Genomic DNA, 15,349 nt, shown 5'->3' with positions numbered 1-15,349 from the left:
GTCAGGCTTGCGAAGCAGCCCAGGGCTGGAAGAGGGGTGACAAACAGGTCAACCCCGAGTTCAAGTTTGGGTTTTTTATTATTATGTGAGGCTGTGTACATTAAATTTCAAAAATGACTTTTTTTTTAAACAATATATTTTTATTGATTTCAGAGAGGAAGGAAGAGGGAGAAAGAAACATCAATGATGAGAGAGAATCATTGATTGGCTGCCTCCTGCACACTCCCTACTGGGGATGGAGCCCACAACCAGGGCATGTGTCCTTGACTGGAATTGAACCTGGGACCCTTAAGTCTGCAGGCTGATGCTCTACCCGCTGAGCCAAACCAGTTAGGGTTAAAATGAGACCCTTTTACTGCTAAATGTGGCTAACACTGAGAGTGACACAAGACTTTATTCATGAATAAGAGAAGTTTATCTCCAAGTAGTTGAGCTTAAAGGGATGGAAGGAGACAGAAATGATGTGTGGCTCATCTTCTATGCGTCATGCTTGTTCAACATACAGTTACATAAGCAGGGAGCGGCAGTGCTTCCCACGGCTTCCGGAGAGAAGCCTTGCGCTGATTCAGTCAGCTGCACCTTCCGGCCCGGCCCCAAGGATAAAAATGTCTATTGGATAAGAATCTGAAACAAGTTCTGAAATTTCGGGCTGGCAGAGTGCCAGGTGACTCAGAGCTGTGTAACGTACCTAAGTGAGTCGCAGCATGCCTCTCTGTGCTCTGGAGGAATCTGCCATCTTCCAGTGGTGGCGACTTCTTCATGGCCCAGGCTGGAAATATGTGTGTCCGGTCACTGCACTACTGAGCACCTGTCAGGTACTGAAGATGAAAATGCAATGAAACGCAGACCTAACTTGCAATACAGTTTGCCATGTCATCTCCTTTCAGTGCAGAAGAGGAGTGATCCTGTCAGAGGTGATGATTAAAGTGAGGCTTGATCAGGAACTGCTTAAATCAGGTGGGTCGCACCTTTGATGGAACATTGGTTCACCTGGGATGCTTTAAAAACAAAACAAACAAAACATACAAAACATGTTCAGCCCTAGCTAGTTTGGCTCACTGGATAAAGCGTCAGCCTGGGGACTAAGGGGTCCTGGTTTCGATTCCGGTCAAGGGCACATGCCTGTGTTGCAAGCTCCATCCCCAGCAGGGGGAGTGCAGGAGGCAGCCAGTCAATGATTGTCTCTCACCACTCATGTGTCCATCTCTCTCTTCTTCTCCCTTCCTCTCTGAAATCAATAAAAACATCATGTTCCACCCTGGAGAGATTCTGATTTATTGGTCTGGGCTGCTGCCTAGGCATCAGGATACTTTTTAAACTTCTCAGATAATTTTCATCTGCAGTCAAGGTAGTGAACTATTGTAAATTATTGTAACAAAACTAAGTGCCAAGGAACTAAGATGATAACTGTATTAAAATGTTATTTTCCTATGAATAGTCTTAGTAGAAATTTTTATTTTATGAAATGAAAACCAGTAATAAACATTTTAATGTATACATAGCCTTTTGCATTATTTTTGTATTCCTAAGATATCCAATTGAGTAATAAAAATTACTAACATATGTTATCCACCTGAGAACATTTTTTTCAGTTATCATTAGATTTTCACTGTTCACTTTTCTATAAAATCTTTTTGCCAAGTGATCTTGGTTTTAAACTAGTCTATAAAAAACAAATTTCATACGTTAAAATGTTGATTAGAATAATAAAGGATACCTGCTAATAAATAATAAATAATCTCTTGATTTTTCTTAGCAACTTCAATATCCCTGATTCAATAGCAAATACTGTCTTATAAAAATCAAATAATAGGGTGTATGATGCCAGAACATTGAGATTAATTCCTCAAGTCCCTTGCTTCTGGGTGTCTGTTATGGAAATAAAATATGCAAACATTTCAATAAGATTTTACACAGGTTTATGATATGTTTTTGTTTTAAAAACTTGTGTTAGAGCAAAAGGTAAAAATTATTCAGTAGTAATTTTTAGGCCCATCATTAGACATCTAACTTATTTTACACTCTGGAGGCAAATGTATAGTGTGAAATAGTATCAACTACTTAACTCAGGTAATTTAAATAAATTGTTTCGTGTAGACACACACACACACACACACACGCATGTGGCAGCCACATGTAGGAGTGATTTTTGCTTCCATCAATGGAATTTAGAAGTGGGGATGGGTAGGAAATGAACATAGATTTTTTTCTTTTTTATATCATTATGTACATTGTTTACAATCTATTTTTTAAAGTTTCCTACATCAAATTTTCTTCCTATCTTTTTAAAAAGTAATTTTTTCCTTTGTATTTTTTTGTTCCCCAGCCTTTCCTTCTATTAATCACTCTGTATTCTCAGTTATAATAGGCTCTACACCCACTTTGTTCACTGATTCATCCCTTAATCCACCATTTGTGATATGACAATTAATTCTATTGCAGTCAACTGTCACACCACAGAAAATGGCTGTGAAAAGAAAGGACACACTGATTTCTTTATTAACAGATTGAGTAGCTTACCTCATAACCCAACTTTCCTTTTTAAAAAGAACGTATCTTTATTGTTGAGAGTATTACACATGTTCCCCATTTTCCCTCCCTTTGCCCCCTCCACCCTACTCCCACCCCACCCCAGGCCTTCATCACACTATTCTCTGTGTCCGTGGGCTATGCATATATGCATATTTGGTTAATCTCTTTCTGCCCACCCTCCCTTCTCTCTGAGATTCAGTCTGTTCCATACTTCCATGTCTCTGGACCTATTTTGTTCATCAGTTTATCTTGTTCATTGGATTCCACATGTAAGTGAGATCATGTGATATTTATCTTTCTCTGACTGCTTATTTCACTTAGCATAATAATCTCCTGGTCCCTCCATGCTGTCTGGAAGAGTAGGAAATCCCTCTTTTTCACAGCTGCATAGTATTTCATAGTGTAAATGTTCCACAGTTTTTTGTTTTGTTTTGTTTTGTTTTTTATCCTCTCATCTACTGATGGGCACTTGGACTGTTTCCAGATCTTAGCTATTGTAAATAACACTGCTATGAACATAGAGGTGCATATATTCTTTCTGATTGGTGTTTCGGGATGATCAACAGAGCAACTTCTTAGTGGATAATAAAACCCCAAACCGGTGTCTCTGGGCGGTCCCTCTTAACACCGTCCCACCTCCTCCTCTCACCCCACCCTCAGCCCCTTTCACCAGTGCCTGGGAACCTGCAATGAACCAAAGTAACAGGTTTAACTATTCAGAGATGGAAAATCTGAGTCATAAACTGTTCCTCTGCTTTCAACAGTACTTAATTTTTTATATTCCGTCCCTCTTCTATTTTGTCTTCTCCTTTTTACTCTCATATATACTTTTTCTTTTCCTCTTTCTGTTTCCATTCTTCTCCTGTGCTTACCTATGTCCCTGGCCAGGGGTCCCTAGGCACTGTTGATTGTCACCAGTACTGTACAGGACGAACCCGGTGTGCTCTGAGAGCCACTACCCCAGTCAGTTCTCTCTCGGCTCAGAACAGTGGAGGGCTGTGACAATTAAAGAGTCAAGTCCTGAAAGTCACAGGGGTGCCAGCTGGGTGTTATATTCTAGAAAATGTGCCCTTAAGGGCTGCAGTGGATTTTCTTTACAGTGGTTTGTAAGTAAGTTCCAACAATAATATCCCAAAAGGTTTGGGGCATTGGTAATAAAGGATGGAGCTTCTCAAGGTGACATCTTTGAAATGAATAACACTAATTTGGATGTGTGTCAGAACAAAAATACTGTATGGAGGATCCCTGTCATTCCCCTTTTTCCATGAACCGAAGAGAATTCTGATTTGATCAATATGGCTTTCTGTCCTTCCCGCCAGTTGGGAGATAAGCGGAGAGAGGGCAGAGAAACAGAAGCCCAGTAAGTTTTCCTGGGAGTTTGCTAAGATGAAATCCTAACTCCCAAAGGTGATAGCATTGGTAGGTGGGGCCTTTGCAAGATGCCTAAGTCATGAGGAGCCCTCATGGATGGGAGCAGTGCCTAATAAGAGAGACCCACAGAGATCCCTAGCCCCTTCCACCAGGTGAGGACATAGAGAGAAGGCGCCAGCTATGAACCAGGAAGAGGGCCTTCACCAGAAGGCAACCATGCTGGTACCTTGACCATGGCCTTCCCAGCCTCCAGAGCTGTGAGAAATAAATTTATGTTTGTAGGCCACTCAGTCAGTGATATAGACTAAGACAAGAACGGACTAAGACAAGAGCCTCAAAAACCACCTCGCCCCACCTCCAACCCTGTTTCAGTGATTCACTAGGAGGATGCTCTGGACTCAGGATACAGTCTTACTCAAGGCTACGACCTATTGCTGTAAAGAGATACAAAGCATCATCAGCAAAGGGAATAGGAACATGGGTAAAGTCTGGAGGAAACGAGGTACCAACTTCCAAGAGTCACATGGAAGGTGCTTAATTCCTCCAGCAGCTTGTGATAGGTGGGCAATAGAGTCTACCAGGAAAGTGTGTTGGAGAGCCAGGGCCAGGGTTTACGGAGGGCTGGTCTTGTTGGCATAATCTGCCAAGCAAATACTCAAATTCCCAACTCCCAAAAGGAAAACAGGTGTTCAGCATAAGCCACATTGTTTTACAAACAGTTTAGGCCCCATAAGCCATGCTTATCTTTTGGGAAGAGTGGGAACCCTCCCAAAATTTAAGTTCCCAGGCACCAGCCAAGAGCCAGCTTGCAATCAAACCTTTCTGATGATAGCAGTCTCGGGCTTGCTACAACTCCTTTTCTGCACACGAGGCATGTTTTTATACCCACTTTACATGTATATGTGGAAAGGAGGCTTAGAGATGTCAACTGGTACTTACTTAGCAAATAGTGGAATTGGGATAAAAACCCAGCTCTCTGACTCCCAAGCCTGTGCATTAGCCTGTGGATTACAAAATGCTGAAAGTTTATTTTAAAAAATTGAGAGGGACTTTTGTTGCAGCATACGAGGTGGGTAAGAGTTCAGAACACACCACCCCCAAATATGCTGTTTGGCATATCTATTATTTTGAGTTAAAGGTACTTTAAAAACAGCAGATAGCAGAAGGGCACTCTGACCTTCCTTTATTTTCCAAAAGCATAATTTCACAAATTACCATGTGAAAGGTGCCCTCCCTGTGCCAGGGGGAGGAAACATCTTGTCACTAGAGTCAGTGTTGAGGGGGAGAGAAATTTGTACAAACAGACTCCTGGCTTCCTTTAGCCTCTCCTCATGTATTTAATTAGTTAATTAATTTACTTACTTGGAAATTGACATATCATGACGAAGATCCCTCTAGCTTTAGGAAGTAAGAAATGCTTATGTTTTTTATTAGTGAGATCCGCCACAAATGGATTTGATTAATGTACTCATTTATCTTTTGAGTATCTGTATGGGAAAGAGTAGGGTTGACTGGAGGCCATGAATGTTGATGAGTTAGAAGCACATATTTTTGTTTTCATGGTTTATTGAAAGATATTTTTCTTCTTTTTAAAAAAATAAAAAATATGGTTATTTTGCATAAAAATTTATTTATGTTGCCCTAGCCAGTTTGGTTTAGTGGATAGAGCATTGGCCTTCGGACTGAAGAGTCCCAGGTTTGATTCCAGCAACCCACATGCCTGGGTTGCAGGCTTGATCCCCAGTAGGGGGCGAGGCAGCCAATCAATGATTGTCTCTCATCATTGATGTTTCTGTCTCTCTATCCCTCTCCCTTCCTCTCTGAAATCAACCAAAATATATGTATTAAAAAAACTTTACTTTAAAACATTTATTTATATTAACATATAATAAGTTTATCATTATTAATGTGATTTAATAAAGAAACCTTTTTAAAATTCTCAGTTTTAATTTCTAATACAGTAAAACTTATATTTGTTACTTTTCCATATATATACCCAATATATAAACACTTAGTTCTTTGAGTCTTACTTTTTTTCTTTCTTATTAATTTACCTTTATTGTTGAAAGTATTACAGATGTCCCCCTTTTTTGTCCCATTGACCCACTTCACCCCACTCCTGCCTGGATCTTCCTTTTTCTTGTGAGGGCTCCTATGTACATGTAAATAAAATTTGTACGCTTTCGCTTGTTATATCTGCCTTATGTCAGTCCCAGCCAGAAACCCTAAGAGGGGAGAGGAAAAATTTACCTCCCTACAGTACATTCAGAGAAGTGCTATATGTATTTTTAGAATCATTGTTGTAACCTCTTTTTAACTTAGGCTTGAGCAGCTTAGGAAATGCAAGTCACATCTAATGAATGCAGGAAACTTTGTCATGTATGATGAAAAAATAAAGAAACCAGCATGGCATCAGTGTGAATCCTTAGAAAATATCTAACAATTACAAGAGATTGTGGAGCTTTGATTTATCCCAGATCCTGGAGGTAATGGACAAGGTTCACACAGGAGAACAGAGGCAATTCTATGTGTTTCAAGCAGAAAGAAATTAACACAGGAAATTCCTAGTTTGCCACCTACTGTGACTCTCCCCTCTCTCATGCTCTGGGGCCCCATTGACAACACATCCTTAAGGTAATGCCATTTCCCATGCTTGGGAGAATAGTTCTAATTTCTCTGATTCTCTCTCTCCAGTTTGGTTTTGCTGCCAATCAAGGACAATCTGTATGAGAAAGCCGTCACTTCTATACAGACATTCCTCCAAGAGAGTGCCAAGTTGACTGTAGGTTCTTTCCCCTCCCCTCTCATCCCCACCTGTGAATTCTGGTCAGAATGGTCCCTTTTTTGATGGAGGGGGAAAAAAGAATTCTAGCAAAATTATGAGCAGCATTTCTGCCCTCCCCCTCCCCCCCCCCCCGCCCCCGAGTTTTGCCTGCTAAATGTTAGTCTGGAATCTGGTAAAGAGAATAAAATAAAGGGCAAGATGCAAGATGAGCCACAGAGTGCAGCAACACCTCCTTGTTTTCAAGTCACAGATGGAAATCAACAAGAACAAAACCTGTCTGACAAAGGAGTTCTTGCAGACTTGAAAGGATGCACTGGATTCACTCCACGCTGCTAACAGCTTCACAAGATGATGCTTCTCTTCTTAGTCAGAGTCAACAATAGAGGGTTGCTGGAACCATTTTTTCTAGTCCTGAGCTTCTCCTCCTCTTCTTGCTGTCATCTTTTGTTCACTTTTAGGGCCACAATAGTTTAAATCCCCCACATTTCCTGTGTGTAGGAAATAAAACTCCCCCACATAAAATTAAGTGACACAAAATTGAATAAGGAAAGAAAGTAAAAAATTATAAGATTCAAATTCAGGATTGTCTGTGAATTTAATATATTTCTTAACATGTAAAAACTATATATCAACATTAATTAAATATTTACATAATCCCTGTCTCCTAAAGCCACATTCAGGAGTGGATGGGTGATATTCACAGCAATCCCCAAACCCTTTCTTTAAGCTGCCTCTGTTTCCCCACAAGGTCATGTTCAAGTCCTAACCCCCAATATCTATGAGTGTAACTTTATCTGAAAAAAGGCTCTTTACAAATGTAATTAATCATTATGAATCTCAAGAGGAGGTCACCTTGGATTTAGGGTGGGCCCTAATTCAATGACATGATGTCCTTACAAGAGACAGAAATGGAGAAGACATGTGGAGAAGAATGTGAAGATGGAGACTGAGGTTGACAATGAGGAGACAGAAAAAGCTAGGTAGATAGGAGCGGGACGTTGGGAAGGGAAAGTAAAACCCAACAATCCAACTAAGTGAAGATACTAAAGACATCCCAACTGGGCAGGGAAGGAAGAGTGCGGTGATAGAGACCTGAACTTTAAAATGTATGGATATTACTAAGACAAGCAGCATGCAGGTAACCAATCACAAGGCAGTGAGGCAAGCATATATACAAAATCACATGCTTCCTTCTCTTCTCCCCCAGTGCAGCACACAATGGATATCTGACATTCCTGTTTTGGGGAAGCACAACCCCCGATGCCCACATGGCTTATGGCCACATGGGCCTCCACACATGGACTAATAGACTGTAATTATCTTGGATGCTGAACTACTCATGATTGTAACATGCAAAGGAAGCTCTGGACTCTGGGTTACTCCTGAGCCCCAGCCACACCCTTTCCAGCGCTGGGTTTTCTCAATAAACCTTGGTTCCATTAATCGTTTTTGTCCCCAACTTTATTCTTCCATTTTTGCAAGACAACAAACTCAGACTCAACATCATGGGCCTACAAGCCAAGGAATGCCAAGGATCAGCCACCAGAAGCTAGGAGAGGGGTGGACTCGATCCTCATTCAGAACCTCCACTGGAACCAACTCACTGTCACCTTGATTTTGGCCTCCTGGCCTCCGAAAGCAGGAGAGAACACACTTCTGTTGCTTAAGCCACCCAGTTTGCAATAATTTGTCACAGCAGCCCTAAGGAACCAATATCCTTGCTAATTCTTGGTATTTCTCATTGCTTACTGTCTATACCCAGTGCTGCTGCTACAGTTCATCATAACAGGGGTGGGCAGGGTTTTTTCTCTAAAGGGTAAAACAGTAAATATTTTAGGCTTAAGTGCCACATGTTCTATGTCACAACTACTAAGTTGTGCCATTGCAGTGCAAAAGTAGCCATAGACAATATGTAAATGAATGGATATGACTGTGTGCCAATAATACTTTATTTACAAAAGCAGATGGTGGGCAGATTTGACCCGTGGGCCTGAGTTTGCTGACCCCCCTGCACTATGTGCTCTCCCCTGAGATCCTGGTGCCCCATCTCTTGGCAGTCCTCCTAGCGGCCTCGCGGCACCGTTCCTCCCTGAAGCACTAGCAGGTCTTCCATGCGAGAGGACTTCATATGGCTTGTTTTGATTTTCCAAATTCTCTGATATAGATTTGCTTTTAGTGCCCACTGTCACCACTGGTTATTTTAAAACACTCATCTGCCCCAATTTATTCCCCACTTCTCAGTTTTAAAAAATTCCAGTCATGAACTATTGCTTTCCTTTTCTTCTTACAAGACCGAGCTATTTTCATGGTGAATTTGTGGACCTAGCGGTGGAGGCATTTGTGACAGTCGTTTGTGTTGACGGGTGGGTGGCTGCAGACTGCTTCAGAGTGTGTGGGTGGCCGCAGACTCCTGGGGGCCAGCAGCCTTTCAGCCATACAGCTTACTGAGTGGAGGAGAGAACAAGAGCAGAAGAGGCTGCTTCTTGCAAATAACTTTCATTTTGAGATCAAGCACAACAGGAGAGGGGAGGGGAAAGAGACAGAGAGAGTGTGCGACTGATTCTTCCTAAACAATAGATGATTATTTGGAGGCAGGGAATATAAGCTCAGGGAGAAGAAGGCAAACAAACAAAACGGAATTTTGTAGCAGTAAATAAGAATCAGTTACTCAGTCTGCATAGGACGGTGGAACTTCACAGCACAAACATCAAAGTGAGAGAAGAAGCTTTATTTGGATTCAGAAATATTTGGGGTTAAGAATGGAAAGGAAACCAAAACTTTCATAAAAAACCTGAGCTAAATGGGCTCTGATCTAGACCGTTCATCCTCGCTTCTATTGTCTACGTTAGCCCCTAGTTAGCTTCCAATGACTGCTATAACAAATTACCACAAACTTGGTGATTTAAAGCCACAGGCATTTGTTCTCACAGTTCTGGAGGCCAGAAGCCTGAAATGAATGTCCCTGGGCTGAGACCAAGGTGTCAGCGGGGCTGTGCTCCCTCGGGAGGCTCTAGGGGCGAATCCACTCCTCGCCTCCTTCAGCTCTGGTGGCTGCTGGTGTTCCTTGACTTGTGGCCACATCACTGCAACCTCTGTCTCCTCTTCTACCTGCCTCCCTCTGCTGTCTGTGTCAAATCTCCCTTTGCCTCCCTCCTAGAAGGATCTACTGATGGCCCATAAGCCCCATTCAGATAACCCAGGATTATCCTCCATCTCAAAATTCTTTTTTTTATTAATATACTAGAGGCCCGGTGCATGAAAATTCATGCACTGGAGGGGGGTGTCCCTCAGCCCGGCCTGCCCCCTCTCACAGTCCGGGAACCCTCAGGGGCAGGAGGTGACCCAGCGATCAGGGGAAGGCAATGCCCCATCACACCTCTGCTGCTGCCACTGCCAGAAGCGCAAGCCTTGGCTGGCCCTGGTTACCTGAGCCTCGGGCGGCCCTGGGCAGCTGGGGGGCTGAGGGGCCTGGGGGACTCCAGAGGCAGGTGCATGGAGTGGCTGGGTCTGCCTGGGGGCGCTTTGCCGCACACTTGCCACCCTGGCGGGGCTGAGAGAACTGAGCGCCGCCATCTTGTGGCTCTGGGCGTCACCATATTTGAGGGCAGGGAAGTCAATTAGCATATTCCCTCCTTATTATATAGGATTTTTATTGATTTCAGAGAGGAAGAGAGAGGGAGAGATAGAAACATCAATGCTGAGAGAGAATCATTGATTGGCTGCCTTTTACATACCCCCTACTGGGGATCGAGCCCACAACCTAGGCATGTACACTTGACCGTAATCGAACCTGGGACACTTCAGTCCACAGGCCAGATCTCTATCCACTGAGCCAAACCAGCCAGGGCCCATCTCAAAATTCTTAGTCACATTTGCAAGGATCCTCTTTTGTCCATATAAGGTACCAGGGTCCAGGGATGGGGATGTGGATATCCTTTAGGGACCCCTTTCAGCATGCTACAGCACCCAAACTTGACTCCCAACAACAAAGAAAAGCAGTGCAGCTCACAGACTCAGCTTCCTCAGGGGGCAGGTTAGCCCCGTGAGCAGGGTGAGGAGGTGGGGTGCAGGATGGCTCAGTTTATCCAAGATTTCTTTCAATCACATACAACATTTCAGCCTCTCCTCATACTGGCTCCCAGATCCACATGCTTGGCCTTCTATTTAATGTGGCTTTGCAATAGAGAGCGATTAAGAAAAAGACTTAAAAAATGCAAAAGGTGGATCATCTTTTAATTAGGCAGAAACCCAGGAAAATTTTCTACAATGAGCATTTTTCTAAGGAAAAAAAAAATTCTAAATATGGACACAGGAGAACCTGGACTCTAGGGATGGGACCCATTGTACTGATGCATACCCACCCACTTCCTCTCGATTTAAACATACTTACCAAGTTACACAAAACCAGGAAGCATTTTAAACAGCTCCTGGGACATTTCCACCTGAATATCCTGCCACATGTACCTCAAATGCATGACTACCAACACAGGACACAATACCTCCCGCCACCGGCATGTTCTTCCGTATTCATTGTTACAGCTTGAGAGCAGCTGTGTTAACCTGAGATGGTTGAGCTTTGGAACTCAAAGCCCCATGAACTGTATGCAAACCTCAGGATGTATGTGCATTGGTGCCTTTTTCAGGAGAGAATTCCATAATCTTCATCAGATTCTCCACGGAATCTTTGACCTCAAGGGGGAGGTGAAAGTTTGGCCACATAAATATTAGCTGCATGCCTGTGCATTCTCAGTAGAGAATACCCACCGCTTTGTTTTGCATGCATTTTGGTGTTGTCATAAATTTGCTGGATAGCTGGTCAGGGATTCTCATTTAGTGAGTCACTGTCAAACAAATTCTCCCACCACCCCCTACATTGGGTTATATGTCCAGGATCAAGTATAAAAGTAAGGTTTGCCCTTAAGAACAAGAAAGCAAGGGGCCATAGTGTTTGCTTTTTTTGCCTCCAAGGATTATTTTGATATGCTAACTTACACCTAAATAACCTTCACATTCATAAAATGTTTACCTCTGCCTCCTGCAACTTTGCTGAGAGCTTCGTTCTTTAGGTCTCAAATTAAACATTCCTTCCCTTAGGGAAGACTTCCCCAGTCAACACCCCTGGGAAAAGACGATAGACTCAAGTTGTGAAATATGGGATCTCACTGCTTACTGAATATTTATGCAGGAAAGGGAATTGACTACCTGCTAGGAATGAGACTGTAATTTTAGTCTTAACTCTTGGAATAACCCAAGTTTCCCTGCAACTCCATCCCTTCCTGAAATGGCTCTGGAATCCATAGGGGATGGTCAGGCTTGTGCTCAGCAGCAAACAAACTTCAGAAGGCTATGACACTGGAAAAGGTGTAAGTGGACATTTTGAAAACGAGAAGAGTTACAATGCTCCTTCAGAAAAGCAAGGAAGACTGAGGAGACTATTGAAAACGGTTGTGATGAATGTTTAAGGGAATAAAATATCAAGGATTTTTTTCATTGAAGTTTTAATTTTTAGAAAATATAACAAAATTCTATTGACTTTAGAGGAGCTTACTTTCCCTTTAGAAAGCATTCTTTTTTAAAAATGTTTTTTATTGATTTTAGACAAGAAGGGAGAGGGAGAGAGAGAAACATCCACCCACTGCCTCCTGCATGCCCCCTACTGGGGATCAAGCCTGCAACCTGGGCATGTGCCCTGACCAGGATTAGGCAACCTTTTTGGTGCAGGGGATGATGCTCAAACAAATGAGCCACACTGGCCATGGCTAGGAAATGTTCTTATATCAGCTCATATTTTTTGTTTGTGGCATTATCACGATTACAATTAAGTAATACATTTATATAAGTTTATATTTAATGACTTTCTTTTGTGTGTGTTTTTTTTAAATAGTTTTAGAGATATCTCCCATTTTCACACCCTCCTCTCAGCCCTTCCCACCTCCTCCCCCTAGGTCTTCCCTACCCTATTGCCTGTGTCCATGGGCTATGCATATAAGTATATAAGTTCCTTGGTTCATCTCGTCTTGTCCCCCAACCCCACATCAAGGTATGTCAGTCTATTCCATGCCTCCCTGCTTTGGGTCTTATTTTGTTGTCAGTTCATTTTGTTCATTATATTCCACAAATAAGTGAGATCATGTGATATTGTCTTTCTCAGTTTAGCTTATTTCACTGAGCATAATATTTTCCAGGTCCATCCACACTGTCCCAAAGGGTAAGAGAGCCCTCTTTTTCACTGCTGCATAGTATTCCATAGTGCAAATGTCCCACAGCTTTTTTTTTTTTTTTTTATCTTTACCTGAGGATATTTTCCATTGATTTTTAGAGAGAGTGGAAGAGAGAGGAAAAGACAGAGAAATATCAATGTGAGAGAAGCACATTGATTGGTTGCCTTCTGCAGGAGCCCCAGCCAGGGCCCAGGCTGGGGAGGAGCCTGCAACTGAGGTACATGCCCTTGACTGGAATCGACCCAGGGACCCTTCGGTCTGCAGGCCAACACTCTATCCACTGAGCCAAACTGGCTAGGGCTCCTGCAGCTTTTTTATCCATTCATTTACTGATGGGCACTTGGGCTATTTCCAAATCTTAGCTATTGTAAATAATGCTCTATGAGCATAGAGGTGGATATATTCTTTCTGCACATATTCTTGGGGTTTTTAGGATATATTCCCAGAAGTGGGATCTCTGGGTCAAATGGAAATTCCATTTTTAATTTTTTGAGGAAACTCCATACTGTTTTCCATAGTGGTTGCACCAGTCTGCATTCCCACCAGCAGTGAACTAGTGTTCCCTTTTCTCCGCATCCTCGCTAGCACTTGTTGTTTAATGACTTTCTTTTGCAATTGTCCATAAGCCCTGCAGAAACAGAGACTGTCTGTCTTGTTCATGCTTAGTAGTGCCATGCACATGGTAGATACCAAAAATATTTGATGGATAAATGGAAAGATTAATTAATTGATTAACTAATTAATTAATATAGAATTACGATTGTTCCTCTTTCCCATTAAGAACCATCTCTTGCCGAAACCGGTTTGGCTCAGTGGATAGAGCGTCAGCCTGTGGACTGAAAGGTCCCAGGTTCAATTCCGGTCAAGGGCATATACCTTGGTTGCGGGCACGTCCCCAGTAGGGGGTGTGCAGGAGGCAGCTGATCGATGTTTCTCTCTCATCGATGTTTCTAGCTCTCTATCCCTCTCCCTTCCTCTCTGTGAAAAATAAATAAAATATATAAAAAAAAAGAACCATCTCTTGACTATAGCATTTAATTGTCATATTGGATATGATTCTTGAAATGGGGTTGTTCCCCATGCCTCTCCATAAAGCAGAGTTTCTCAACCTCAGCCCAATTGGCATTTGGGGCAGGATAATTCTTTGTTGTGGGAGGCTGTCTTATACATTGTGGGATGATTAGCAGCATCTCTGGCCTCCACCTACTAGATGCCAGTAGACCACACTCCCTAAGTTGAGACAACCAAAGTCTCCAGACATTGCCAAATGTTCCTCTGGGGAGCAAAATTGCCACCCTGCCCCCCAGTTGAAAACCACAGCTTAAAGGAAGAAGAGAATCACAAGACATATTTCTTTTTTTTTAAATTTAAAATCTTTATTGGTCAGATTATTACAATTGTTCCTCTTTTTTCCCCATAGCTCCCCTGACCCAGTTCCCACCCCACCCTCTGCTTTCCCCTCCCCCCCCGACACTGTCCTCATCCATAGGTGTACGATTTTTGTCCAGTCTCTTCCTACACCCCCCACACCTCTTTCCCCCGAGAATTGTCAGTCCACTCCCTTTCTATGCCCCTGATTCTATTATATTCACCAGTTCATTCTGTTCATCAGATTTTTTATTCACTTGATTTTTAGATTCACTTGTTGATAGATATGTATTTGTAGTTCATAATTTTTATCTTTACCTTTTTCTTCTTCTTCCTCTTCTTAAAGAATACCTTTCAGCATTTCATATAATACTGGTTTGGTGGTGATGAACTCCTTCAGCTTTTTCTTATCTGTGAAGCTCTTTATCTGCCCTTGAATTCTGAATGATAGCTTTGCTGGGTAGAGTAATCTTGGTTGTAGGTTCTTTCTATTCATCACTTTAAATATTTCTTGCCACTCCCGTCTGGCCTGCATAGTTTCTGCTGAGAAATCAGCTGACAGTCGTATGGGTGCTTCCTTGTAGGTAACTAACTGTTTTTCTCTTGCTGCTTTTAATATTCTCTCTTTGTCTTTTGCTCTTGGCATTTTAATTATGATGTGTCTTGGTGTGGTCCTCTTTGGATTCCTTTTGTTTGGGGTTCTCTGCACTTCCTGGACTTGTAAGTCTATTTCTTTCACCAGGTGGGAAAAGTTTTCGGTCATTATTTCTTCAAATAGGTTTTCAGTATCTTGCTCTCTCTCTTCTTCTGGCATCCCCATAATTCAGATGTTGGTACACTTGAAGTTGTCCCAGAGGCTCCTTACACTATCTTCAAATTTTTGGATTCTTTTTTCTTTTTGCTTTTTCGGTTGAGTGTTTTTTGCTTCTTTGTATTTCAAATCTTTGACTTGATTCTTGCGATTCTCTAGTCTGCTGTTAGATCTCTGTATAATATTTTCTATTTCAGTCAGTGTATGCTTAATTTCTAGTTGGTCCTTTTTAATATCCTCTAAGGTCTCGCTAAATTTATC

The sequence above is a fragment of the Plecotus auritus genome, assembly GCF_963455305.1.
Source record: "Plecotus auritus genome assembly, chromosome: 3".
In the NCBI taxonomy this organism is placed as follows: domain Eukaryota; kingdom Metazoa; phylum Chordata; class Mammalia; order Chiroptera; family Vespertilionidae; genus Plecotus; species Plecotus auritus.
Note: the sequence above shows the minus strand (reverse complement) of the source record.